At 40.5% G+C, this 26,967-nt stretch overlaps 1 protein-coding gene and 1 non-coding gene across 2 annotated transcripts in view; one reads left to right on the top strand and one right to left on the bottom strand.

Moving 5' to 3' along the window:
• Positions 1–26,967, top strand: part of Igf2bp2 (insulin like growth factor 2 mRNA binding protein 2) — a 156,549-nt gene that overhangs the window by 61,961 nt on the left and 67,621 nt on the right. The window lies entirely within an intron of this gene.
• Positions 1,118–1,246, bottom strand: LOC138832696 (small nucleolar RNA SNORA40). The gene has a single exon (XR_011373639.1). It is a non-coding gene; the product is annotated as a small nucleolar RNA SNORA40 (small nucleolar RNA).

Here is a 26,967-nt window from a genome sequence, read left to right as displayed (position 1 = left end):
ATAATCAATATGTGATCTAACAAAAGGCATATTAAGGTAGAAGTGAAGAAAGGGGTGGAAGTTTGGTTGGAAACATGTATCTGATACTGGGATATACTATAATAAGAATTTAGTGACTAAACTCTGGGCTTTATAATAGCTAAAATAAAATAAAGTGGTTGCTACTCAGCTCCCACATTAGAATAAAGCAGGGACTGTCTGTTGGAGAATATTGTTCTGTGAGTGCCTGTCAGATGTTAAATTTGTCCCTTAGTGGGGAAGGAGCAGATCTCTAAACAGGTTGTACTTGTGTAAGAGGGAAGATGAATAAAAATGGCTAGTCAAGGCAAAATCCATAGACTCAGAAAACTACCTAGTAGCTGGCAGGGGGAAGGTAGATGAATTTATCATGTGCAAGCTTTACCTAAATAAAGCTGTTACTTAATTTTTTTAAAGAATATAAGAAGATGAGTACCTTGAAATAGTTGGGGAAATTTGAGGCATATTTGCTGATATAAAGACATTGCTTTTCTTTGTTAATGCATGATAGTGCTACTGTAGTTACCTAAAAAATCCTTTTCTTTTATTTATGCAGATTGATGTATTTATAAGTTAAAGATTACACTATCTGGGTTTAGCTTTTACATTAATCTTATGGGTTAGGGGAGATGAAACAAGATTATCTGTTAAAGCTGGAGTAGTTCTCTCTCTCTCTCCACTTCTGTATAAGTTCCAAGATTGTTATGACAAATGTTATGACAGTTTTTGCCATTATCTGCTTGCTCACTGCAAAAAATAAAAGTCTAGCAACACAGACATTATCTTTGCTCATGAGGAATTACACTATTCGCAGCATGTGTCTCATTTGCTGATTTATGAGTGACTTTTGAGAGATTGGAAGCCTGGGTGCTGGCCCTAAGTCACATGTGTAAGCAAGCATGAAATTCTAGTAAGGTCATCTGTGGCTTTTTCAGCTCTCCCCATGTGGCTCAGATACTGCCACCTTTGGGTTATGGGAGGAGAACTTTCCACTCTTAGGAATGGTAGAGGACAAAACAGCCCTCCCCCCCCTCAACTTTATTCTCAGAGCAACCTGTGTGAGTTAACAAACCCTCACATTGCCAACTGTTGTGGGAGTCATATTCCTTCTTACATATACCAAAATCTTATATCAGCATTGAGTTCTGGGTTGCAAAAGAGGATTTACTGTTTGCACCTGTCTATAAGTCTTTGTTGCAAATTAAACAAAGACACACAGACAAATGCTTCAGCTCTTCATCTCTTAAAGTGCCCCCTCCCCACACACTTGAGAGTAGAGATATATAGATTTTAAGCATAATGGTAAAGAATGGCATTTATTCTTGACTTCCTTTACTAACTTGAAAGCCACTCATATATCGTATGCAGCACAGATCCCTGAGTGTGTGGAGGAGCCAGGACCAAAATCAATGTGGTACATGTTTGATTAAGAGTTGTTTGATTAAGAGTAGATGCCAGCTTCTTTCTGGTCAATACTTCTCAGTTACTGGTTGTTTTTAGGGGAGATTGAAATATTTGCCCTATATCCTTCTCTGATTCTGACTGGAATGGTTATTCATAGTAATATTTATTACATTGATATCCTAGGTATTGCATTATATTCAGTATACAGGTTAGTTGTAACCAGAGGTGACTCTTCTATTCAGCAAATATTTGTGCGCCTCTCATATACCAGGTAGGTCCTCTCACAGTAACCTACAAGACACTGACTTCTTATACTAGTTTTGGGTTCCTAGTTCTAAAGAATCAACACCAGTTCTAGGAATGGTAGTGGCTGCTAGGAGTTGACAGACTATTCATCTTAAAGTACAACAGGTAAAAAAATACTTTAAATGTGGTTAAATGCCATTCCCTTGAACTATATCCCCCAAAACATTTGAATTGTTGAAAATACCAAATGTTCCAGACAAGAGGATTGGACACACGTATTGTATTTAATAAATGTTTCCAGATAATGTTGCTTTTGATGTCAATGAAAGATCTAGGTTTCCACATTACTTGGACTTTAATGAATATTCCCGAAGTTGCAAGGCTTCATGATAAAGATGGCTTTTATATATTTATCTTTTTTTTCTTCCACTGAGTCAAAGTCTCTTTTGAAATTGTCTTGTTGGATATAAAGCAAATACCACCACTGCCCTGTGAATCTTACCCTTCAGCCATAGCAACAGCTTACCACTTCCTGAACATCTGCTCTATGCCAAGCACTTTATTTACATTCATTATCTCACTTAATCCTCAGAGCAAATCCCATGAGGCAGGTGGCCCTGTCCTTGTTTTACAGAGGAGAAAACCAAAGTTGAGTGTCTTTCAACACAGATAGATAGTGGCCAATTTGGACATCAAACCCAGGTTTTCTTTTTTTTTTTTTTTTGGGTCCAGTCGTGGGGCCTGAACTCTGGGCCTGGGCGCTGTCCCTCAGCTCTTCAGCTCAAGGCTAGCGCTCTACCACTTGAGCCACAGCGCCACTTCCGGCTTTTTTCTTTTTGCTTATATGGTGCTGAGGAAACGAACCCAGGGCCTCAGGCTTGCAAGGCAAGCGCTCTACCACTGAGTCACCTTCCCAGCCCAAACCCAGGTTTTCTTAATTCCAAAGCCCACTCATGCTTTTCTTGTGTGTGTTGCCTCTTTTGAGCGTTTGGTAAATAGCTGAATTGATGCTTAATTTGGATGCTTGAGAGTTTATATGAGATGAAAAGGTTATGAATATATAGAGAATATTGAAGCATTAATTGAATGGAATCTTCATCAAACGTCTGTTGTGTTGCCATAAAAAGGAAGACACCTCCCCGCACATTGCCTACATATGCCCACTCCTGTAGTCCCTCCTGTTCCGATCAGGGTTTCATAAACATTCTCAGTGCCTAAGGCAAAACTGTTCACAATCTCTGTGGGAAAGACAATGACTGTTCCTGGTCAGGTGGCCAGTGAGCCTGATTGATTTTAGAACATACTGTTACTAACAGCTAGTCTCTTCAGGTGGGAGCCAAATATGTAAATAGCTGTGGTCACAGGCTGGTGGGGGTAGATGTGTGGACATAAAATAGATCTTTAATAACCAACCAAAACTCAATCCGCAAACATTTACTAAGCATTTGCTATGTGCTTGATACCATGCTAGTAATTGAAAAAAAAAAAGTTTGTGATACAGCAGCTCCTCACAGATTTATATTATATTTAATTGAGGTGAGTAAGACTCAGACAGCTGGCACCAGTGGCTCATATCTGTAATCCTAGCTATGTAGGAGGCTGAGTTTTATGGATCTCCATTTGAAGCCAGCTTGGATAAACAAATCTTAGAGATACTTCAGTTAATCAGCAAAAGCTGGAAAGTAGAGGTTGCTTGTGATATGGTAGAGTGCCAGCCTTGAGCAAAAGAGCAAAAAAGTAAGAGGCTCTGAGTTCAAGCTCCAGTACAGGCACAAAGAAAACAAAGACTTAGAGAGAGAGAAGAATGTAAAAACAGGAACCTTGTCTGTGTTTTTGTTTTGTTCTCCCAATCACCTTATTTTGGTAACTAGCTTATTGCCAAGGAACTCAAAAATAGTTTTCGAATGGGTGAAAGAACAGAGACAAGAATGTAATAGATTTTCTGATAGCACTACAAAGGGGGTAGGATTTGAACCGGTTTATTTGAGGAAGTAGAATTCAATGGAAGAGAAGTGTGACAAGTAGGAAGGATATTCTAAGAGCAGGGAAAACATCAAAAATAGTCTGTGTAGTGGTGCAAACCTCTGTGCTTGGGAGGCTGAGGAATGGGGATAATGAATTTTCCGTCAGCCTCAGCTAGACAGCAAGACTGTGTCTTGGGAAGAAAAAAATAGTCTAGAAACACAGGTGTGTATAATGTGTCCTGCGAGGCAGTTGGTTTTGTGAGGCTAGAGATTGGACTGTAACAATGGAGGATTTTGAGTGCTGGACAAGACATTCAGATTCTATGCTGTATTTGTCTGAGTTTCTGATTAGCTGAGAGATATTAAGCAGGTGGTGCTGGATGGAATGGACTAACTGAGCTGGAAGGCCAGATAGGAAGTTATGGATATGATGAAGGTAAAAAGGTCTGAAATAATATATTGAGTGAGGAAGCACAAAGAAAGAGGGAGGCTGATGTGAAAAGAAGAAACAAGACTTGATTGAGAATCGGTGGCTCATGTCTGTAACCCTAGCTACTCAGGAGGCTGAAATCTGAGGATCTGATTCAAAGCCAGCATGGGCAGAAAAGTCTTTGAGAATCCATCTCTTTATTTATTTATTTTTGGGTCCAGTCGTGGGGCCTGAAATCTGGGCTTGGGCGCTGTCCCTCAGCTCTTCAGCTCAAGGCTAGTGCTCTACCACTTGAGCCACAGCACTGCTTCTAGTTTTTTGGTGTTTAATTGGAGATAAGAGTCTCATGGACTTTCCTGTCTGGGCTGGCTTTTTTTTTTTGGTTTGTAGGGCCTGAACTCTGGGCCTGAGTGCTGTCCCTCAGCTCTTCACCTCAAGGCTAGCGCTCACCACTTGAGCCACAGTGCCACTTCCAGCTTTTTTCTTTTTGCTTATGTGGTGCTGTGGAATCGAACCCAGGGCCTCAGGCATGCAAGGCAAGCACTCACCACTGAGCCACCTTTCCAGCCCGAGAATTCATCTCTTAAGTAACCAGCAAAAAACCATATCAGAGTTGTGGCTCAAGTGATAGAATGCCAGTCATGAGTGAAAAAATGGAGAGTGTGTGAGACTGAGTTCAAGTTCCAGTATCAGTAGGAACAAATGAAAGAACAATAAACAAAAATCCTGACTTGTGGAATTGTGACCTCTTTGTATAACTACTTAATATATTAAAAAATTAAAATTACTCATAAGACCACATAAAAGAAGCAAGGGAGGGAAGAAGGAAGAAAAAAAGGGAAAGAGAAGGAGGGAAGGAGGAAGGTCAGGACTTCAGTTAGTGGATATAAAAATCTGGCAAGAAAATAATGGTAGATATCATAGTGGTTCTGAATTGGCATGATATGAGGATACTACTGTCATTTTGTTAAGTGTAACGTGGAGATCAGGAAAGATAGAAAAATTTGAGAGAGGTAATATTGGAATATTTAAATTTGAGGCACGGACTATCAAGAAGAAATGCCTAGTTTATCAGCAGGTGAAACCTTTGCTGATCTCTTTGGATTAGTGAATCGCCTTACCTTCATGTGACACACTGGCAGAATGGGTCTCCCAGGTAGAATTTGTTCTGAGAGCTGGTAATCTTTCCCAAGGGATTTATGGGTTTATTCTCTCTTTCCCCAATAATATGTACATCTCTCTTTCCTAGTAATGCTGACTATCCTAACATGAGAAGGTAGAATACAGGTTTAGATAGGAGAAGCAGGAGCTGAGCGCTGGTGGTTCATACTTGTCTGTAATCCTGAAGTCCGTGAGATTCTTATCTCCAATTAACCACCAGAAAACCGGAAGTGGAAATGTGGCTTAAAGTGATAGAGCACTAGCTTTTGGGCAAAAAAGCTCAGGAACAGTGCCCAGGCCCTGAGTTCAAGCCTCATGACCTACCAAAAATGGAGGGAGAGAGGAAGAGAGGAAGAAAGGGGAAAAGGGTGGGGGGGAGGGAGGGAAAAAGAGAGGGAGGGGAGAATCAGGGACAAAGTTGAAGGGGCTGGGTGGTATGCCGCAGGGAGGCACCTGGCCATATTCAGGAATTATATCAGTCACCCTCAGTACCAGGGAAAGCTGGACATATTGGAGATCATGGCCTTTGTGAATGCCTGGTGTTGGGAAGGTAATTTCTCTATTCATAGTTGCCAGTTCTATGAGAACCCTTGGAAAGGCACAGTGTAAACAGAAAGAGTTGTACTTTATCTTACACAAGGCCTTTGATTCTTTAGTAATATTCACTAATAAAATGAACAGTAGCACTTAGGTTGGTTTCCTCTATGCCCTTAGCTCCCTGAGTCCCTGTAGTGAACTAGAAATTAGAACAATGTAGGTTTAGAGGTATGTGTAGATAGTGTCTGCCTAGCAAGCATGAAACCCTGAATTCAGTTGTCAGTACCAGACACAAAAACAGTGTTAAATGGTTGTGTCTTAATTCTCATTTTACTTATTTGAAAGAAAAGTTTTAAAATATGGCTTAGCTTCTGGCCTTGAGGGATGTATGTATGTTCTGATTTTATTCAATTTCAATGACAACATTGGAAAGTGGGACAGATGCTTTATTTTCATTGGAGTACAAAAGGAAAGGGTTTTATGGACTACCTGCACTACTAGCAGAAGATGAATGGAGGTGCTATTTTATTTTATTTTTTGCCTGGGGCTTGAACTCAGGGCCTAGGCACTGTCCCTGTGCCTCTCTTTGTCCAAGGCTAGCATTCTACCACTTGAGCCACAGCACCACTTCTGGCCTTTTCTGTTTATGTGGTACTGAGGAATGCTTCATGCATGTTAGGCAAGCACTCCACCACTAAGCCACATTCCCAGCCCATGCTTTTTAATGAACATATTTTTGGGGGGGTTGGTTGTTAGTCTACAAGTTAATTCAGTCGTCATTTCTTTAGCTTTATCACCCAACATTTGTGTCCTGGTGTATGCTTAGTGATGGAGGCCAACAGTTGCAAATATACATCTTCATTCTGTTGGGTCTTGAATATATAAAACATGTAAGAGAGGAAAGACTCCGAGGGGCTAAGTAATTTTTGCCCAACTATGACATCACATCCTTTTAGCCATTAAAGTTAGTGTGTTTTCAAAAACCATTTAAAGATTTGTACAGTATATTAAGTAAAAAGGATTGCAGGAAATAATAGCACAATTCTATATTTGTAAAAGTGCACATTGCCTATAATAACATTAATCAGATTATTACTAATAGTTCTCTTTAGCTGTTCTATCTTTAGTTATCTTAATTTGTGTGCATACATGTGTGTATGTGTGTGTGTACGTGCATGTATGCGTGTGTGCATGTGCTTGCACATGCTGGTACTGAAGCTTAAACTCAGGGCCTAGGTGTTGTACTGTCCCTTAGCTTTTTCACTCAAGGCTAGCCTTCTACCATTTGTGCCACAGCTCTACTTCCTGCTTTTTGCTGGTTTAATGGACATAAGTATCTTACAGACTTTCCTGCCCAGGTTGACCCCAAACCTTGATCTTGAGAGCCCAGCCTCCTGAGTAGCTAGGATTATAGATATGAGCTACTCCTGTCTTAATCTCAATTTTTTTTTTTTTTTTTTGGTCCGTCATGGGCCTGACTTCTGGGCCTGGGCGCTGTCCCTTAGCTCTTCAGCTCAAGGGTAGCACTCTACCACTTGAGCCACAGTGCCACTTTCGGTTTTTTCTGCTTATGTGGTGCTGGGGAATCGAACCCAGGGCCTCATGCATACAAGGTAAGCACTCTACCACTGAGCCACCTTCCCAGCCCTTAATCTTAATTTCTTTATGCATCAGTTTTGTAATAAAATTTTGTGGAAGTGAAACAAGTTTTTCAAAAGGAGAGAATGTACACTGATACATAAATTTCAAAGGGAATACATATGTATAGGTAATGCTTATCTTTGGTTGTCTAGGTGAATGAATGATGGTCAGACCTCCATATTTGCTTTTTTTAAGAATCATGATAGAAAAATTGGGGATCGCAGGGGGTGTTAGGTGAAAATGCACCAGGTGGAAGGGGTGTGACAACATTTGAGGGCGTTTGTATTGGAGCCTAAAATCAGGAATAGCAAGAGAACTAGGAAATCCAAGAGGACTGTGAGGGATACTTTCTCAGGAGAATACTATTTTATCTTGAAATCTTGTTGGAAATTCAGAGCAGCTGGAAATTGTTTGTGGAAATGGATGTCCTGGATTACAAGTGACCTGGGTAGAGAAGTATAGAAATCTTCAGCAAAAATAACTAGTATATGTCTGAGTCAAGCAGAAAAGGTCATGTAAGTTGATGTTAGAGAAATGAACCCTAAGATATGTATTCAAATGTTTTTTTGTTTTTGTTTTTTCCTTTCGTGCAATTGTTTCTAACATTTATAAGATTATTTCTTTGTTGCTTTGTATGTTCCTCCCCCACGGTATAACCTATGCTTTCACTGTATTTGATGTTGGTATAATTTGTGGAGGGGAAGGGAAAAAAACAAATCATTTAACTAGGGATACAATGAGATGTACAAGTCGTTATGTCAAAAATGAACTTTGGTGGGGGGTGGGGGGAGTATGGGAAGGGGAAGCAAAGAGGAGGCAACAATGCTTGATAAGAAATGTACTCGTTATCTTGCCCATGTAATTGAAACTCCTCTGTATGGTATTCTAACAATTAAAAAAAAAAAAAAAAAGAAATCTTCAGCAAAGACCAGGCATGACAGTGTTAGTAGTTTGGGGTTTTCTATGAATTAGTTTTTGGGCTAAAGCTAAAGATGTATTATTTCACTGAATCCTGTCAAAGTTGTAAGTATTGTTACGCTTGTTTTACAAGAAGCTGTAGCTCAAGAGACTGCCCAAGAGTTTAACAGCTTAGTAAATGAAAACAGCCAAGATTTGAACCCCAGGTACATCTCTAGAACTTATATGTAGCTCAAGGTAATAGAATAAATATGCTACCAGGTGAGATGGGTTTGGGATTGAGGGAATTTCCTTTGCTTTGGAAATTTTCAAATGCCCCAGAGGATTATCTAACAAGATCAACAAGGTATTATCCAGCATTAAGGGCAAAGTGTGGGCATTCATGGAAGAATTTCACTATGCAGCTTTCCATTGTTGTTAACAGAATATTTTCCACAAACAGTAAGCTTCCTCTTACCTTTATACATGCCTTGCAGTAGGAAAGCCAGGAGTTACCCTCAAAGTATGGCCACCTTACCACCAACTGGAATTAAATTCTTGGGTTTCATCTAGAGACTAGAACTGGAGAGAAGAGATCCTGCAGAGTGTGTGTGTATTAACAAGTCTTTGAGGGAATTCTGGTACATGCTAGAATTTGAGATAACTGAGCCAGGAGCTCTTACCTTTGAAGAGTTTCTAGTCACATATTAAATCAGTAAGGGGGATAAATGCCGAGAAGCTATTGTGTTGTGGGTGTACTTTTAATTTTTGTTGGATATGTGTGCTTGCCTGATTTATCACAGGAACAGGCTCTTTTCTCTCTGAACAGGCTAATTTATGTTCTTGGCTTGATGTCAGGGACCTTTTGAACACACTGTAACTTTGTTAAATTGTAATAGTGCCTTTCTTTGCTTTTTAATGAGAGACCATATCTTGGCTAATTCTAAATCCAATTGTAGATTTGATTTTACTTTTCGTACTGGGTAGGAAAACAACTTGAGTTTTTTTTTTTTCAAAATTACCCAGAGGAGAAAGTGGTATTCATAAATAATAAGCATGTATTAGTGCCACTGCACCTGGGAGAAAGTATCTGGGGAGTTACTGTAGAGATTTGATAATGGATTGCTACAGTGCAAGAACTCCAGGGCAATATCTATTCAGAGGGCAATTAGCCCTTTTGTTAATTGTTTACACCTCTTCTAATGATGCTAATTGCTTGTTTAAACCATAGACTACAGAATTCATTATCATTATTAGTGTCTAATCAGTAATTGATTATGCATTTTAATTTCTCTAATGGGTTGAATCCCAACTTCACAATGATTTTCCCTTCCTGACATTTGTTTTTAAGGCCAACGACTCATAAACTAAAGAGGTAATTATCCTTTTATAGCACAGCCTTGGCATATAAATGTTTAGGTTAAATTATTGTTCTCAATAAACTCAATACCTGGAAAATGGAAAAGTTCTTAGATTACTATGCTTATCTATAAATTATTTCAATGGCTGGTCAGAGGACCTTGTGAAAATTCTGATGTTATCAGTGACTGGAGTTCTTTGTGTTAAGAACTTGGGGAATGGGTTTCCCAAAAATGACCACAGTGAGGGCTGCACGGGGCAGGGGAAGTGGCAGTGGAATATTCTCAATCTAGAGTCAAGTACTTTAATCTCTAATAGTGTTACATAACATTCATTGCCAGATCTACTGGTCTAGAGTTTGTTGGTTATCAATTTTTAGAAATAAATTCTATAACACAAAAGGTAGTTTTTAGATAAGCACTTACTGGGTGGAAAGGGAATTGGTATTTGAAAGATTTGATTTCTCACTATAGTAAGGGCAGAAGGCTACTTGCTACTTCTGGTGTTAGACTCAGTGGTTCTTGTTTACTGATACACTGAGCTCAGGTGTTGATACCTCATATTATACCTAAGAGTGTATCCTTTATACCAGTAGTAATTTCTTCCTCGGCATTTTTGTCCCCTGATGCTGAGGGCAGTATGACTAGAGGATTCCTTTAAAAAAAAAAAGATTGGCATGTAGTGGTGGTGGTACAGGCCAGGAGGCATGGCTCAAATAGTAGGATGCCTGCCTAGTAAATGCTATTCTTTGCATCCAAACACCAGAACCACAAAAAGAAAGAATGAGAAAGAGAAACAAAGTCAAAAGAAAAGAGAAAACTTCTGTGTATGCTGGTATTGGGGCTTGAATTCAAGGCCAGGGCACTCTCCCTTACCTTGTGTCACTCAAGGCTGGCATTCTACCACTTAAGCCCCGCCTTTCACTTCTTACCTTTTTTTTTGGCAGGCAGGGCGGGTTAGGGCAGGGTTGGGGGGGGAGTGGGGGGGGTTGGGAGGTGGTTGTTTTTCACAGGTCTTTGGAGCTTGAACTCTGGGCCTGGGTGCTGTTCCTGAGCTTTTGTGCTCAAAGCTAATGCTCTACATTTGAGCCACAACTCTACTTTCAGCTTTTGGTGATTAATGGAAGAGTCTCAGGGACTTTCCTACCAATGCTAGCTTTGAACTGTGACCTTCAGATCTCAGCCTCCTGAATAGCTAAGATTACAGAGGTCAACCACCGGCACCCAGCTAGCTCATGCGGGTTTCAAACTAAGATTCTCAGATCTCAACCTCCTGAGTAGCTAGGATTTTAGGCCTCATGTACTAGCACTTGGTGGTGGTGGTGGTGGTGGGGAGAACTTCTTATCACATTTTGGACATTCCCAATCTATGGAAGAAATCCAGCTAGCCACTGTGCACACACACACATACATACACACACATACATACACACACATTAAACCTCTAATAACCATCTATAATCCTCAATAACCAAATCTTCAAGTCCACGGTTGGCGACAGTATTCTATAAAGTTAGGAAGAAATGGGCTGGGAAGGTGGCTCAGTGGTAGAGCGCTTGCCTTGCATGCATGAGGCCCTGGGTTCGATTCCCCAGCACCACATAAGCAAAAAAAAAAAAAAAAAGCCGGAAGTGGCGCTGTGGCTCAAGTGGTAGAGCGCTAGCCTTGAGCTGAAGAGCTGAGGGACAGCGCCCAGGCCCAGAGTTCAGGCCCCACAAAAAAAAAAAAAAAAAAAAAGTTTAAAGTAAGGAAGAAATGAGGAATCTAAACGTTATCAGTTTTTACACTTTTTACATATATAACTTCTTTAAAAGCTGAATTTCTTTTTTCTTTCTTTTCGGCAGTACTGGGGATTGAATTCAGTGCCTCACACTTGCTTAAAAGGTCCACTCCCTAAGCACTAAAATTTAAATTTCCTAAGGCAATAAGAGTACTTGTTTAAAAAATCAGGTTAGAAACTAAAAGTAATTAATTTTAAAAGAATGAAGATCTTAGAAAGTAAAAACATAATTCCATTGCCAATTGTTTGGATAATTGTCTTCGGCTTGTAGTGATTTGGAAGGTGTTTTGATTTTGATTTTTTTAGGTCTCTGATTTAGTTTATTGTTTTGCATGGTTTTTGCTTTTATTGGTTGATTGACTGATCGATGATTGATTGTTTTTGCTTTTGTCACACTTTGAGGTGGCAAAAATGAAAAAAAAAAGTGCTCATGTTCATTGCATGGTTATAGCTGGATACCTAGATTTTTATAGGCCTGAGTTTCTAACTTAAAGCAACAGGAAATCCTTTTTTGATCCTGGTTCCAAACATAGAATATTTTTTCTTCTGTTGTGGAGTTAATTAATGTCTATAGAAAGACCTAGCTCACAAATCTTATCAATTAAACAAAAGTTTAAATAACTTTCCTTGCTCGCATAATGCTTCCTGTTACCTTCATCCCCATTTCTAGTCTACCTCCACATATAATCTGCCTTGTGAGGGCTCACAAAAATCAAGGTAGGTCTTACAAGTTTGAGAGAGAGAGAGCTAGCTTTATTTTGTTGTTTTAATTTAACTTTTTTGCTTTTTTGAGGCAGGGTCTTACCATGTAGCCCAAGCTGGCCTCAAACTCACAATCCTTTGGGATTACAGATATGTGCTACCACACCCACCTAGTAGACAGCTGGATTCTTTTTTTTTAATCCAGAAGGAAGAGACATTCAGTTTGAACTCTAGTGTCCAAGTGCTTAGAAAGGCTATTCCTGAATTGCAGTTTCTCTGGTTTGTCTCCCAGTGTTGCTGAGGAAAATAATAATCAAGTGGCTCAACCTCTGTCTTTACTCAGAGGACATGTTTTACTCAAGCCGGGTGAGTGGCCCTGCCATCAGAGCATCTGCCATTAAAAATGCAGATGTTCGGACTCAGCTGGTTTCATATCTACAGCTGCTGGGAGCAGTCAGGTGGCCCATCAATTGTAGCAGCACTGGAAGATGGCTTCCCTACCCCACGGAGGATATCCCCAACTAAAATGTGTCAAGCCTTGTAGACTATATTTTAAGTTGTATGAATAATGGCTTTATTGTTTCAGAACTAAGGATTAGCTTAGAATTGAATTTTCATGTGTGTGGTGGGGGCAGGTTCTGGTTAAATGATAGTTAAACACTTCCATGTTTTCCAGTAGGTTGTGTAATCACCACCTTTGGAGTCCTTTATATAATAGGGTAGATTCTCTTCAGTCTGGAATGGTCCAGTTGTGGTTCTACCTGAGGGAAAGTTGTCTTCCCAAACCTCGCTTCTGTTAGCAAACAACACTTTAAAAATGAACATGGCTTTGCTTAAAAGAAAGCTTTCAGACCACCCACCAAAAGTTTGGACTTTGTATTTTTCCTCTGTGTACAGCCTCCTGCCAGTCAAGATTTTTATTTCTGTGTAGCAGTATCTACAGTATTAAATGTGATATTTCAACCTGTTGGGAAGAGCTAGATTGTGGACGGTGACCAGAGCTGTTGATTTGGCCAGCTACCCCAGCCTCTGGTTTTGTGGCCAGTTTTTTTTGTGTGTGTGAACATCCCCTCTTTGCCTTCCTGCTCCAGTGAACGGAAGTGGGAGTTGTGAGGGCGGAATGGGGAGAGGACGATCAGAAGATGGTTGGACTCATTTCTGAGTCATCCCAGGCATTCTTAAATTCTCTTGCTTCCATCTTGGCTAGGCAGTGTTTCCCACTGGATGGTCAGACCAACTTTCCCAGCCTTCTCTGGGGGTGGAAAGAAAACCACACCTTGCTGTTTCAACCAGTTAACAGGCAGTTCTTTTCAGTAAATATTTATAGAACTTCCCTCCTAACCTCAAACCCTGTAACCTTGTACCTCTAAAAAATGTATTCTCTTTCCCTGGGTCTGGCAGTACATCTCATGAGGAACTGATGATGCCTTCATCTGTAGGGCAAGTCCTGATCTTAACTCTAAACTTGGTGCCCTGTCTCTTTTCAGGATAACAGGGAGTTTGTGGTGGGTTGTCTTTTACTATTTTCCTTATTAATTTGTCAGGTTTAATCCTTGTGATAAGAGTAGGTTCAGAGCATTGTACGGAGATGCCCAAACCTCAGACTCTGTGCCATGGCTTCCCCAGCTGCTAAGTATAGGGAAGGGTCTTGAACCTCTATAGACTATTACCTTTTCCATGAAACAGAAAGAAATGCACTCTGGTCATTTTGGAAGTGAATTAGAGATAACCTAAATATTTCCACAAAAGAAACAACATTGAATTTGATGAAAACAAAGAAAGGAAAAGAAGTTGTTAATAGTAGTTTCTTCTGATGGGGTCATAGGAAATTTTAACTTTCCTTTCCTACAATGGACATTCATTAACTTTCCTTCTTTTTCTTTTTTCTTTTCTTTGCAGACTAGATTATACACAAAACTTCATGAAACACATACATACATGGTTTTTGGTTTTTGTTTTTGTTTGATGCTGGGTGCTCTGCCACTGGCTTGAGCCACAGCTGCACTTCCAGAGTTTGGGTAGTTAATTGAAGATAAGAGTCTCATGAACTTTCCTGCCTGGGCTGCCTTTGAACCATGATCCTCAGCCTTGCAAGTAGCTAAGATCTCCAAGAACCATTGGTACCCAGCCATAAACATAGTTTAACAAATAAGTATAAAGTTAATACCCATGTACACACTACTGAGATTGAGAACATTAAAAGTAACATTACTTTTTAATCATTGGAATACTAACAGCAAAAACTATATTTAAAAGTATTTTTCCTTCATCTGTCAAATTATTATGGCAGGATGTGAAAGTACTCATGCTCTTTAAACCTTACAGCATCTATCAAATGTTAGAAGTTGTATCTTGCCTTTGAAGTGCCAAAATGACAGGTGCACATAAACATTAAGTCATTGCCAAAGCTCAGGCTGCTGCTTGCGTCCTACAGAGCTTTGCACTGAAAAATGTATCAACCATGTCACAGGGTCTGTCTGCACATTTGCCCTTTACAGGCCACCCGTTTAGGTATAGTTTTAGACACTTGAAACCTGTTTGGACTAACTTGATGTTTAAAGATTATTGGTATATATTGCAAAAACAATTTTTTTCCTTCTACTATCTGTCTGTTCACTTACCATACTGTGCTTTATTTGCTATTTAATGGCATCCTAAATGAAGAAAAATGTATTTATTACTATTTTTACTTTTCAACTTTATATATAATACAATGCAGCTTAAAATGCAAATACAAAGGTATTTAGCATGCGTACAGAGTCAACAGAATCATACAGTTCACATTTTGAAAATCATGTTGTTCTTACCAGAACAGCAGATATTCTGCATCATGCTGACTCAGTTGTGTTGACTGTATCTCTAAATATGTGCACATTCTCCCAACACTGTCCATTTTCAGCTTACCAGTGAGCAAGGACTATTGCAAAATGGACTGGGGGTTTTCCCTCTTTTCCTTCTCTCCTTCATCATACTCACCATTTTTCAGTGGAAGGGAGTGGCTAATGTGAGGCGGTAACATGAGTAAGGAAGGATATTGTAGAGTTTTGTGGTTGCTCACATGTTTTGGGGCACTCCTGCCTCTTGCTATGTTCAAACAAGTTCCAGTTCCAGAGAAAAGCATGGCTTCTTGGTACTGAACTTCTACTTCATCAGAGACGTCACATGCTTACCTTAAACTTGCTCTGCATCTTGCTGAATGAATCCTGCAGTTATGTAGCACCACTGGAGCCCTATGTAAAACAGTGCCAAGGAATGGCAACATGGTAGCACCTACATATGTTCCCTTGCTCCATTGGACTTAGCTACATACAAATTCGAAGAGAAATTACTAAATTCCTATTTGGTGACAACAGTACATTAAAACCAAGTGTGTGGTTCTTTGAGTGCAGGGTCCTGTGTGCCTATGTAGGTCACACACCATAATACTCATTACTACCTCCTGTTGCTGTCTCCCTTTCCACACTTCTGTTCTTGTTATGAGTTCTCCTTATCTGTTATCCCACGGGGTCCAGGGTTCTTCTGTGTTCATGGTGAATTCCTGTTTGGTTTTATTTTGACAATGACAAATAGCAGTTAATTCATGGGATAAGGTGTGGCTCCACGGTTGATAACCAGTTTATTCTTTCATCAAGTGCTTGTCCCATGAATCCTGAAAAGGTAAGAAACAAAGGTGAATCTGAAAAGTCAGGCTCAAGATTTACGAAAGTTTAAGAATATCAAAATTTATAACCAGTAACTTGAAGATTATACTTCTGCTAGCCTCAAGATGGTCTCTATATAGTACTGCCAACAGTACCATATAGTTGGTAAGATGCCTGCAAAACTTGCTGAGCTTATCTTCAAGAGAAGTTTGTATCCTTCTGAGATACTTTGCACTATGCTTTGGATAGGAGCAGTTCCTCAAGGAGAAAAAAGCCAGACATTTGCAAGGAATTTTGACAGTCTTTTAAGTGAGTGTAGACTTAAGAGTGTAACTCTCTGTGGTGCTGTGTAATCAGTTACTCAGGAGGTGGCAATTGGGAGGATTAAAGTTCTACACCAACACAATAAAAAAAAATGAGGAAGCCAGGAGCCATGGGCTCCCACTTGTAATCCCAGCTACTTTAGAGGCTGAGCTCTGAGGATCACAGTTTAAAGTCAGTCTGCATAGCAGGAAAGTCTGTGAAGCTTCCAATTGTCCACTAAAAAAGCTGAAAGTAGAGCCGTGGCTCAAATGGTAGAGCACTATCCTTGAGCATAAAAGTTCAGGGACTGTGGGCTGGGAAGGTGGCTCAGTGGTAGAGCACTTACCTTACATGCATGAGGCCCTGGGTTTGATTCCTCAGCACCACATAAGCGGAAAAGGCCAGAAGTGGCACTGTGGCTCAAGTGGTAGAGTGCTAGCCTTGAGCTGAAGAGCTCAGGGACAGTGCCCAGGCCCAGAGTTCTGACCCCACGACTGGCAAAAAAAAAAAAAAAAAAAAAAAGTTCAGGGACTGTGCTCAGGCCCTGAGTTTGAGCCTCAGGATCAAACACACACACACACACACACACACACACACACACACACACACACACACACACACACACACACACACACACACACACACACACACACACACACACACACACACACACACACACACACACACACACACACACACACACACACACACACGAGCACTAGCCTTGAGCATAAAAGTTCAGGGACTGTGCTTAGGCCCTGAGTTTGAGTCTCAGGATCAAAACACAAGTACACACACACACACACACACACACACACACACACACACACACACATGTTAGCAAGACCCCTATCTCAGCCAGTGGCTCACTATTGTTTTGTGCCTGTTATCCTCACTGGACAGGAAGCATAAAATAGGATTGTAGTCCAGGCTAGCCATGGAAAGAGATCCAAGACCTTGTCCCCAAATAACTAAAGCAAAAAGGCCTTGGAGTCTGGCTGCCTAGCTAGCACTAGGTCCTGAGTTCAACACGCACTACTATCACCAAAAACAACAATGAAAGTGGAGCTGTGGCTCAGTGGTAGAGTGCTAACCTTGAGAAAAAGAAGCTTAAGGAAGTGCCCAGCCCCTGAGTTCAAGTCCCAGGACTAGCACACACACACAAAGACACACAGCATGAGTCCCATTGAGTAGACCCAGATTTACATCTCTGCTCTAACCCTTATCAGGTGTATGAATTCAGGCAAGTCACCAGTAAATACGTAGGGACACTGGTAATAAGCTGAAATGGTTATGCTTGATAATATACAGAAAATGGATCAGTTTGATGCTTGACAGAAAAGGGGTTCACCAGTTTTAACTATTACCATTATTAGCTTACATCTATCATCCTAGCTACTCATGAGGATGACACCTGGGGGATTGAGCGTCATAGCCATACTAGACAGAAAAGTTTGTGAGAGTCTTTCTCTTTAACCAACAAGAAAAGCTGGACTGGAGGCATGGCTAAAGTGGTAGAGTACTGGCAGTGAGCAAACAAACTAAGCTAGTACAAGGCCCTGAGTTTAAGCCCCAATACTGTTTCAAAAAATTATTTAAGTTGGAAGATGAGTAAATCTGTCTACAGATAGAAATTAAATCCACAGGAGAAAGTATTCTGAGTTGATGGCGTTCGAGTGTTGTAAACCATATGTCACTCCTTTCAGGGTCTTTAGCCCCGCACTGTGCTTAGTACATAATAATTGCTGTCGATTACATGATAGATACATGTTATATTGTTCTTCACTTGGTAAGACATGTATCTTGCTAAGTTTGCCAAGGAATTTTTCAAGCTGGTCAAAATTGTGCTTTGTGTTTTTAGGATCCCTTTGCTTTTGACAATTGAAAAGGAAAAAAAAAGGGCAAGAAAACAGTCAAAATCTGGAATATCTTATCTTTAATAAATAGGAAGATGTACAACCATTTTCTCCCAGAGTCCTGGGCACATGGACAGATGGTGTTGGAGCCTCAGCTGGGCTGTGGGCTGCACCTTTCCTTCAGTTGCTGCCCGAGCTCCCGTGCCACAGCCTTCCCTTAGAGCTCTGTGACCAGAGCTCCTCCCATCCTGTGAATAGTGTCAGCACTAAGCTCTCCTGGCCAGGAAGCTGCATTTGGGGCAGGTGGTGATTCTTTGGAGCCAAGAGAAAGACAGATTCCATTTGCTTCAAAGGAAGATCTATTTGCCGTTCAGTTCTTGTGTGTGAGACAACTGGACACAGTTTGAAGGATTTCCGTTTAAAAGAAACAGAATTAACAAGTAATTGGAAAGGCATCTTTTCATAACATATTAAACAAAGACAAGAGGCCTTTGTATATGTGATTTTCTGCAAATTGGTTTAAATGCTCCCTAATTTAAACACCTGAGGATTAGTGACCTGGGAGGTAGTTGGGCTCAAGAATTCTGGGATAGGAAGTGGTGTTATAGCTCTAGTGGTAGAGAACTAGCCTTGAGCTGAAGAGCTGAGGGACAGTGCCCAGGCCCAGAGTTCAAGCCCCAGGACCAACCAAAAAACAAAACAAAACAACAAGAATTCTGGGATAGCCAGGCACCCGTGGCTCACGCCTATAATCCTAGCTACTCAGGAGGCTGAGATCTGAGGATCTCAGTTCAAAGTCAGCCAAGGCAAGAAAGGCCGTGAGACTCTTATCTCCAATTAACCAACAGAAAATCGGAAGTGGCACTGTGGCTCAAGTGGTAGAGTGCTAGCCTTGAGCTGAAGAGCTCAGGGATAGGGTCCAGGCCCAGAGTTCAAGCCCCATGACCAATAAATAAATAAATAAATAAATAAAATTCTGGGATAGGCTCAAGGATTTTAACCTGGGAGGTTGTAATTGCTTTTTTAAAAATGTCTACTAAAATATTACAAAGAATATGTTCTTCAGAACTCTGTTAAATCCCAGACACAGGTATTTCTATGTATCACCAATAATATGTAAAAAGCCTTGAAAAGGATAATTTTTAGGGATTTTTTATTATTTGAAAATCATCTGATGCCACTGATACATTCTAATTCTATTTATTTTCTTGCCATTTTTGGAATAAATAAAATTGATTATTTTTATAGCTATCAGAAAGAATTCAGTTCATTTCACACACATTCCTACCTCACCTGAAGAGGTATAGCGTGACACCAGTTGTTTCCTATTCATTTTTATGGAAAAACTTCAGTGAAGGAAGCTGAAGTGGTCTTACATACTTTGTTGAGAGGAACAAGAATGTTTGCAGATTGCTTTTGTTTTGTGTGTATGTGGACAGAAATGCAACTGCAAATGTTATGGAGATGCTGAGAGTAAAACTGTGCATGAGGTTTATTTATAGCCTTGAATGACTACAACTTTAGATTGTCTACAACTTTAGATTGTCCTAAAACATGTTCTGGGAGAAGATGGCACTGGCTTCAAGGACTGGCTTTCTCTACCCGGATCAATCGCATTCATCCTCCCTTCTCTAAAGATCTTCATCCTTCATTCCTTCAGATTCCATCTCCTTGAAGCTGCTTCTTCCTCTCTTGAGTTGCTTTTGCACTCTGCTCATATTTCCCCTGGAAAGAGGGATGCCAACAAAATGGTATTAGTATTTTGTCTCTGGAACTGGATCATAAAGCCGAGGACTATTTTATCTTTGTTATCTAGCCCCCTGCTTTATGATTAGAAAATAATAAGCACCAGGTTAATGTGTTTTGGAAGACAAAAGATCCTGTGGAATACATTCACCACCAAAATAGGTACCAAGTGGGAAGCTCAATCCGCGTAGTTTGTGGGTATTTTGTATTGGTAGAAATAAATTTATTTTGGATTTTCCTAGTGCTTTTATTTATAATTTTGCAAAGCAATCAGATAGAGGAACAAGATAATACCAATGTTGGCATCAGTGGGGGTAAGGAAAACTCCAAACATTGGTGATAAGGGTATAAATTTGCATCTGAAATTTGATGCCTAGACATGGGCACACTCTTCAGTCTTCTGGTTCTTAGATTTCCAGAGAGATAACAAATTGGGTACTGGTAGCTATGTCTGTAATCCTCGCTACTCAGGAGGATTACCAGAATCTGAGGATTCTGGTTTGAAGCCAGCCCAGGCAGATAAATTAGAAGAGTCTAACCTCCACTTACTGAGTAAAATGCCTGAAGCCACTCAAGTGGTACAGCTCCAGATATAGGCAAAATGAGCCAATCAATAATGTAAAGCACTGAGTTGAAGCTCCAGTTCTGGCACACAAAGCAATCACTTCTAGCGGGGCACTGGTGGCTCATGCCTATAATCTTAGCTACTCAGGAGGCTGAGATCCAAGGCTTCCATTTCAAAGCCAGACAGGGCAGGAAAGTCAGTGACTCTTATCTCCAATAAGCTACTAAAAACAAAAACAAAACAAAAAAAAAACCTAACCCACAAGTGGTGCTGTGGGTGAAGTGGTAGAATGCTAGCCTTGAGCACAGAGAGTTTCAGAGACAGAGTGCAGGCCCTGAGTTTAATCCCCAGGACTAGCCTAAATAAATAAATAAATAGAATCACCTTATTGTTTTGGCATAAAGCATGATCTAAGGGACATCAGCAGCAGCAACCTTCATCTGCTACATGATCCATACTAGCTAGTGGGATAGAAACGGTAACTTCTTGAGATCCTCATTTCATGTTCTTGCACATTATTTGATGCCATTAACAAATTTGATGTCTCCAAACTGTATTTTGTGTGAATCTAGTTGATTGATTGATTGATTTTCAGTTCAGGCCCGGAGCCCTGTCCCTGAGCTCTTTTGCTCAAAGTTAGCACTCTACCTATTGAGCCACAGCTCAATTTCAGTTTTTTGAGTGGTTAATTGGAGATAAGAGTCTTGCTCTGACTTTTCTGCCCAGGCTGACTTTGAACTGCATTCCTCAGATCTCAGCCTCTTGCGTAGCTAGGATTACAGGTGTGGTTGATGTATTTTTTAGGAGTTGAAAAGAAAGTTACCTCACTCATGTGCATTCCCATCTTACCATCTTGACTCGGCTTTCAAAGCCCATTGCCTTGTCCATAGTAGAGATTCTGTAAATACATTTAGTGAATGGATACATGAACAAATCTTTGAAATAGAAACAAAAAGCACTGTATATATACAGTAGCATAGCCATTACATCCATCGTCCCTACCAGATGGCATTTCTATTACTCAACATGCTTATTTCCAATCTTTTTATTTTAATTATATAAACGACATATACATAGTACTCTGTTATCTACAAAGTGATTTTGTATTTTGTTCTCATTTGATCAGAAGTATGACTTCCATTTTTATAGCAGGGATAGCTGAGGCTTTTGGAGCAGATCTAGGATATAAGCCATCTCTGACTCCTGGTCTCATTTCTTTTCACTATAGGAGTCTTTGGAGAACTGTTAGGAAACAGGACTACCTAGAGTGTTTATTAAGTGTATCAGTTCTAGAAAAGATGTTGACAGATTGGAAGGAATCAAAAGAGGAGCCAGCCCTGCTGGAAGGAAGGACATCGGAGCGATGAAAGGAGCTAAATATGTATAGCTTGGCCAAGGCTGATTAAAGGGGATATGATAACAGTCTCTAAGAATGCAAAGGATGTAAACATCATGGAAAGAGAAAATGTATTTGGGACTGATCAAAGCAGCATATAAAAAGAATTAAACATTAATACTGTACATCAAAAAAGAGAGCTATTTTTATGCCAAGACTTGCAAATTGGGTCCCAAGAGAACTATTAAAAGCCCTATAGAGGAGACATTTAGAACTAAGCTACCCTGCCTAGGTTGGAAAGGGCTTTTCTAGTTCTAATTTTGAAGGCTGAGATCATGCTCCTTCTTAGTGTGGATTTGCCAACCCAGTTCTGATGGCACAGTTTTACATATCAGGGTCAAAAGGAGGAGTCTTGTTACAATCTTGTGGAAGCCAAACTAACTCAGGCATTTCCCCAACATCATGCAGTCTGATGTTTGCAGAGCCTGACCGTGAAACCTAAACTGAAACTAGGCATTTAGCTGCGAACTCTGCCATCAGATTTCTCCTTGCAGGGTGCCCCCTACTGGGGTCTCATGTTGTGAGCAAGATGCAACGTGAACTGTATTGATGGGGAAGCTTGGGGGAACTGTGAGGCCAGGTCCAGTGCCATCTTAGACTCAGAAGTACTAGTGCCCAAGTCCTGAGGGAGAGAGAGGGAAGAAGTTTTAAATGGACTTACTGAACTAGCCCAGCATTGTCCAGAGCTGAGCTGTGTATGCACAGGATATGTGTAATACATTTCTGTTTTTGCCCTGTGTTTTGTTTTGTTTTGTTTTTCTTTTTTAATCAGCACCATTTCTGCCTCTCTTTAGTCACTCATTCAAAAAAGTTCACGAGCCCTGCCCTCTGGCCAAGTTGGAGTCCCTGTTGATGGGGTGTGAATTAAGGCCGTGGTGTAGAAATAGAGGAGGAGAAGTGGATTTTAAGAGAGATGTAGGAGCTATGGGAGGATGCCATTTAAGAAAGGTGACTAGAATATACCTTCAGGTTTCCAGGCAGGGAGCTGGCTCCTCTGCTGTATAACACACCTGATACCCCCTCCCTCTCAGCCTGAGTCAGTCAGCTCTTCTCTCCTGACATCAAACTGACCATAGATAGGACAGTGTCATAAAACTGAAGATGGAACCATACTTCTTAATGATTTATATGTATGGTCTAAACCTTTTAAAATAATTACAATTCATTATATACATTAAAAGACATTTTAATGCATTTTAAAGTTTACATAAAATGCACATTTGACATAAAGGACAGTGTGTGTGTGTGTGTGTGTGTGTGTGTGTGAGAGAGAGAGAGAGAGAGAGAGAGAGAGAGAGAGAGAGAGAGAGAGAGAGAGAGAGAGAGAGAATGAGAATATGTACTGGGGCTTAAACTCAGGGCCTGAGTACTATCTAGTACTCAGTACTAAGTACTGGTGTTTCACCACTTGAGCCACTGCCCACTTTAGGCTTTTTGGTTGTTAATTGAAGGTTAGAGTCTCACGGTCTTTCTTTCTGAGGCTGGCTTTGAACTTCAGTCCTCAGATTTCCACCTCCTGAGTAGCTAGGATTACAGGTGTGAGCCACTAGGGTGTGGCCATGTGTTTCCTATAGCAATCAGTAACATGAGTAACAACCCTTTTAGAGTAATGACTGCCTTATATAGTTAGTGTTCACTATGTGCTTTTTCGTCTGGTAACAGTCCTGTCCCAGTGAGTCCCTGTCATACTTTGAGATATAGACAGCCATATTGCTCCTTTGTGACAGAAAGAGATTAACACACACTAGACCTGAGTAATTGGCCAAGATCACAGGGCAAGTGGTAAAACCTGGACCTGAATTCAGCAAATCCTTTACTATTATGCTCCGTTCTTATGCACAGGTGAAACTCTTACTCTTAAACTTAGGTTTTAGCCTGAACTTACAGTTAACTTTCCTGGTATAAGTAACAATCTTGTTCTTGTACATGTTATTATGGGCACCTTAGAATATTGTAGGCAAGAATCATCACACTTCTCACTTTATTGGAAACGTATAAAAATAATTGCCAGGTGTTATCACACACTTTAAAAGACAAAAACCACTTTAGCATTGCAAAAGCAAGCAATCTGATCTGATTGTACGATTCTTTACTCAAAAACTCTAGTTTTTGAGTTTTTGAGTACCGGTGGTTCATGCCTGAAATCCTAGCTACTCAGAAGGCTGAGATCTGAGAATCACAGTTCAAAGCCAGCCTGTGCAGGAAAGTCCATGAGACTCTTATCTCCAATAAACCACCAGAAAGCCGGAAGTGGTGCTGTGGCTCAAGTAGTAGAGCTCTAACCTTGACCTGAAGAGCGCAGCGACAGTGCCCAAGCCCAGAGTTCAAGCCCCACAACCGACCAAAAAAAAAAAAAAATTGGTGGATAGTAGTGTGCGGCATGAGTGTGGTATAGATGTTGATAATGTACCGATAGGGAGGTAAAGGAAATAAGGAAAATGTGTGTAGAATTTGGGGCCCAGAACATTTGCTTGAGTTTGGGCTTTAATATTATGATGCTTTTGATCTTGGCAAATGGGTTCTATATTTTCTTCATTCAAATGGAGTTGAAACTTTTGGCCCCACCTAGCCTCACAAATAACTTGTTAAAATTAAAGGAGCTAGAGATTGTGGGGAAGTGATTTAACTTGCTTCACTGCACAGGTGCAGGTTACTGTCATGATTATGGATGGAGTGGCGCAACCATGGGCTGGAAGAGAGGTGTCCCAGGTGTCCCTGGAGGAACTTGAGGATTTCCCTTGACTATTTGTAAGGATATGTGTGCCCTCTTGTGGTGAAGTAAGGGGATTAAGGGAGTTTTTGAAAAATACCTGTTATTGTCACCAGAAATTTGTTCCCATTACTTGTAAACAAACTTGCAAATTATAATATATGTAAATTATTTAGTTTTACACCTTTTTTTTCATTTTCCTCCATTTTGTGTATTCATAGAAAGCTTTTTATTTTCCTAGATTACTAGATTTATTTGGTATGTGTGTTTTTGCATTGACTTCATTTATTTTGCTCTGTTTTAACAGATGGTTTAATACATAGAGAGCTTGCTTGCTTGCTTGCTTGCTTGCTTTTCTTTTTTTTTTTCTTTCTTTCTTTCTTTTTCTTTTTTTTGTCAGTTGAACTCTGGGCTTGGGCTCTGTCCCTGCTCTCTTTGACTCAAGGCAAGCTCTCTACCGCTTGACCAACAGCACCACTTTTGGTTTTTTAGTGGTTTATTGGAGATAAGAGACTCCCAGACTTTCCAGCCGGGCTGGCTTTGAACCATGATCCTCAGATTTCAGACTTCTGAGTAGCTAGGATTACAGTTGTGAGCCACCGGCGCCCGGCTACAGAGAGCTTTCTTTGTCTGCCTATGTTTTGAATTTTATCAGAGCCAAAACAAACCCCTAAAACCCCTCAAACCTGTATCTCCCAACATGTGGTAGAGGCTCACATAGTAAATGATGTCCAGTAGATATTGACAATCTTCTAGCCACCCCTCAGTGTCTTTGACTTTGGGTCTCTTTTCCTGAAACATACAGAAATGAGCTGAAGACAATAAGGTTTCTCAGTCACTTACCACTTTCTGCTTCATCTTTAGCAAAATAAGAAGATGAGCATAGGTGATTTTTCCATATGGATAAGGAAATAGAAAGGTCACATTCTTTGGCAGACTCAGAGAAGGTTCCAGGGTGTCTTTTGTTTGTTTGTTTTTGGTGGTCATGGGGCTTGAACTCAGGGCCTGAGTGCTGTCCCTGAGCTCTTTTGCTGAAGGCTGGCACTCTACCACTTTAAGCCACGGTGCCACTTCCAGTTTTTGAGTGGACTTTCGTGCCCTGTCTGGCTTTAAACCACAGTCCTCAGATCTCAGCTTCCTAAGTAGCTAGGATTGCAGGTGTGAGCCACCCGCCCCCAGCCCCAGTGTGTCTTATGCCTACCAGTTTCATCATAGGCTCTTCAGGTTCCTCAGTGAATGTTGAGAGAGCAACAGAGACAGTGTGGTGTAAGGGAATGGAAGAGACAGGATGAGAAACAGGATAGGAGGACATTGTGGGAAAGAGAGAGAGAGAGAGAGAGAGAGAGAGAGAGAGAGAGAGAGAGAGAGAGAGAGAGAGAATCAGCATTCTAAAAAGAAGTGTTTCTCATGACACATTGCATTATCTGTGATGATCTCACAGAGATCATTGACTCAACATCCTTTTATTTTCACATATCCCTTTCATTAAATTAGGGAAGAAAATATTTCTTCCTCCAGGAGTTATAAAGTCCCTGGTGCAGCAAGTTACAGTAATGATTTCATAATTGGATTTATATACTTTTTGTTTTATTAAAATAATTTTCAGGGCTAGGATGTACCTTAGTGGCAAAGCACTTGCCTAGTAAGTGCAACATCCTGGGTTCGATACTCAGTAACAAAAAAGAGAAAAGAAAAGATGAAATTTTTTTTTCAAACTTTGCTGCTTTAAAGTATTTCTGGTTGGTGTGGGTGTCAGCTTTACAGTATCAAGATCAATATCAATCTAACAAGACTTAATAGTCAAAATGCCAATTGAATAATATACTGAGAAAGACTAAAATTCCTACTGTGGTTCTCTTAGCTGGTCAACTTAGTCTTCTTCTGAAGAAGCCAAATTTCTATTGGAAAATAGTTCAGGGCATGTTAAGGAGTTAATTGGTTTAATTAACTGAGCACATCTTTTCTGCATTTCATTCTGTGCCAAGTATTGAGCAAAGTACTAGCATTAAGACAGAATTATAGCTGGGCAATTGTCGTGCACTGGCCTGTAATCCCAGGTACTTCAAAAGGGGAGGTTGAAGGGACCCTGGATCATAGTCAGCCTGAACAAAAGTTTGCAAGACACTATCTCAACCAATAGCTTAGTGTGGTGCATACCTGACACCCCAGCCATACAGGAAGCGTAACTGTGATCCCAGCTATATCAGGATTGTGGTTCCAGGTCAGCCTGAGCATAAATGCAGGAGACTATGGCTGAGGGAGCATGGCTGAAGTAGCAGAGCGCCCGCTCAGCAAATGTAAGGCTTTGAATTCAAACCCGAGTACAAGAGAGGGGGGGAGCAGGAAGGGAGAGATTTTTCTACTTTTCAAGAGTTATGTAAACCATTAGTAGTAGACTAATAGAACCAGGTGCTTAGTGCTACAGAAAATGGATAAACAGTACTGGCAGGGAGGAGAAGTGAATGGTATAACTTATAGGAGAGTAGACTGACGCGGACAAGAGAGAGAAAACAGTGAGTGCTAGTGGGAGCTGTCAGGATATGATGTGAGATGACCTTTTTTTTGTCAGTCTTGGGGCTTGAACTCTGGGTCTGGGTGCTGTCCCTCAGCTC

This window comes from Dipodomys merriami, unplaced genomic scaffold (assembly GCF_024711535.1).
Source record: "Dipodomys merriami isolate MVZ:Mamm:240054 unplaced genomic scaffold, mDipMer1.0.p SCAF_2, whole genome shotgun sequence".
Taxonomy (NCBI): domain Eukaryota; kingdom Metazoa; phylum Chordata; class Mammalia; order Rodentia; family Heteromyidae; genus Dipodomys; species Dipodomys merriami.
This window is presented reverse-complemented; position numbering and strand designations above follow the sequence as displayed.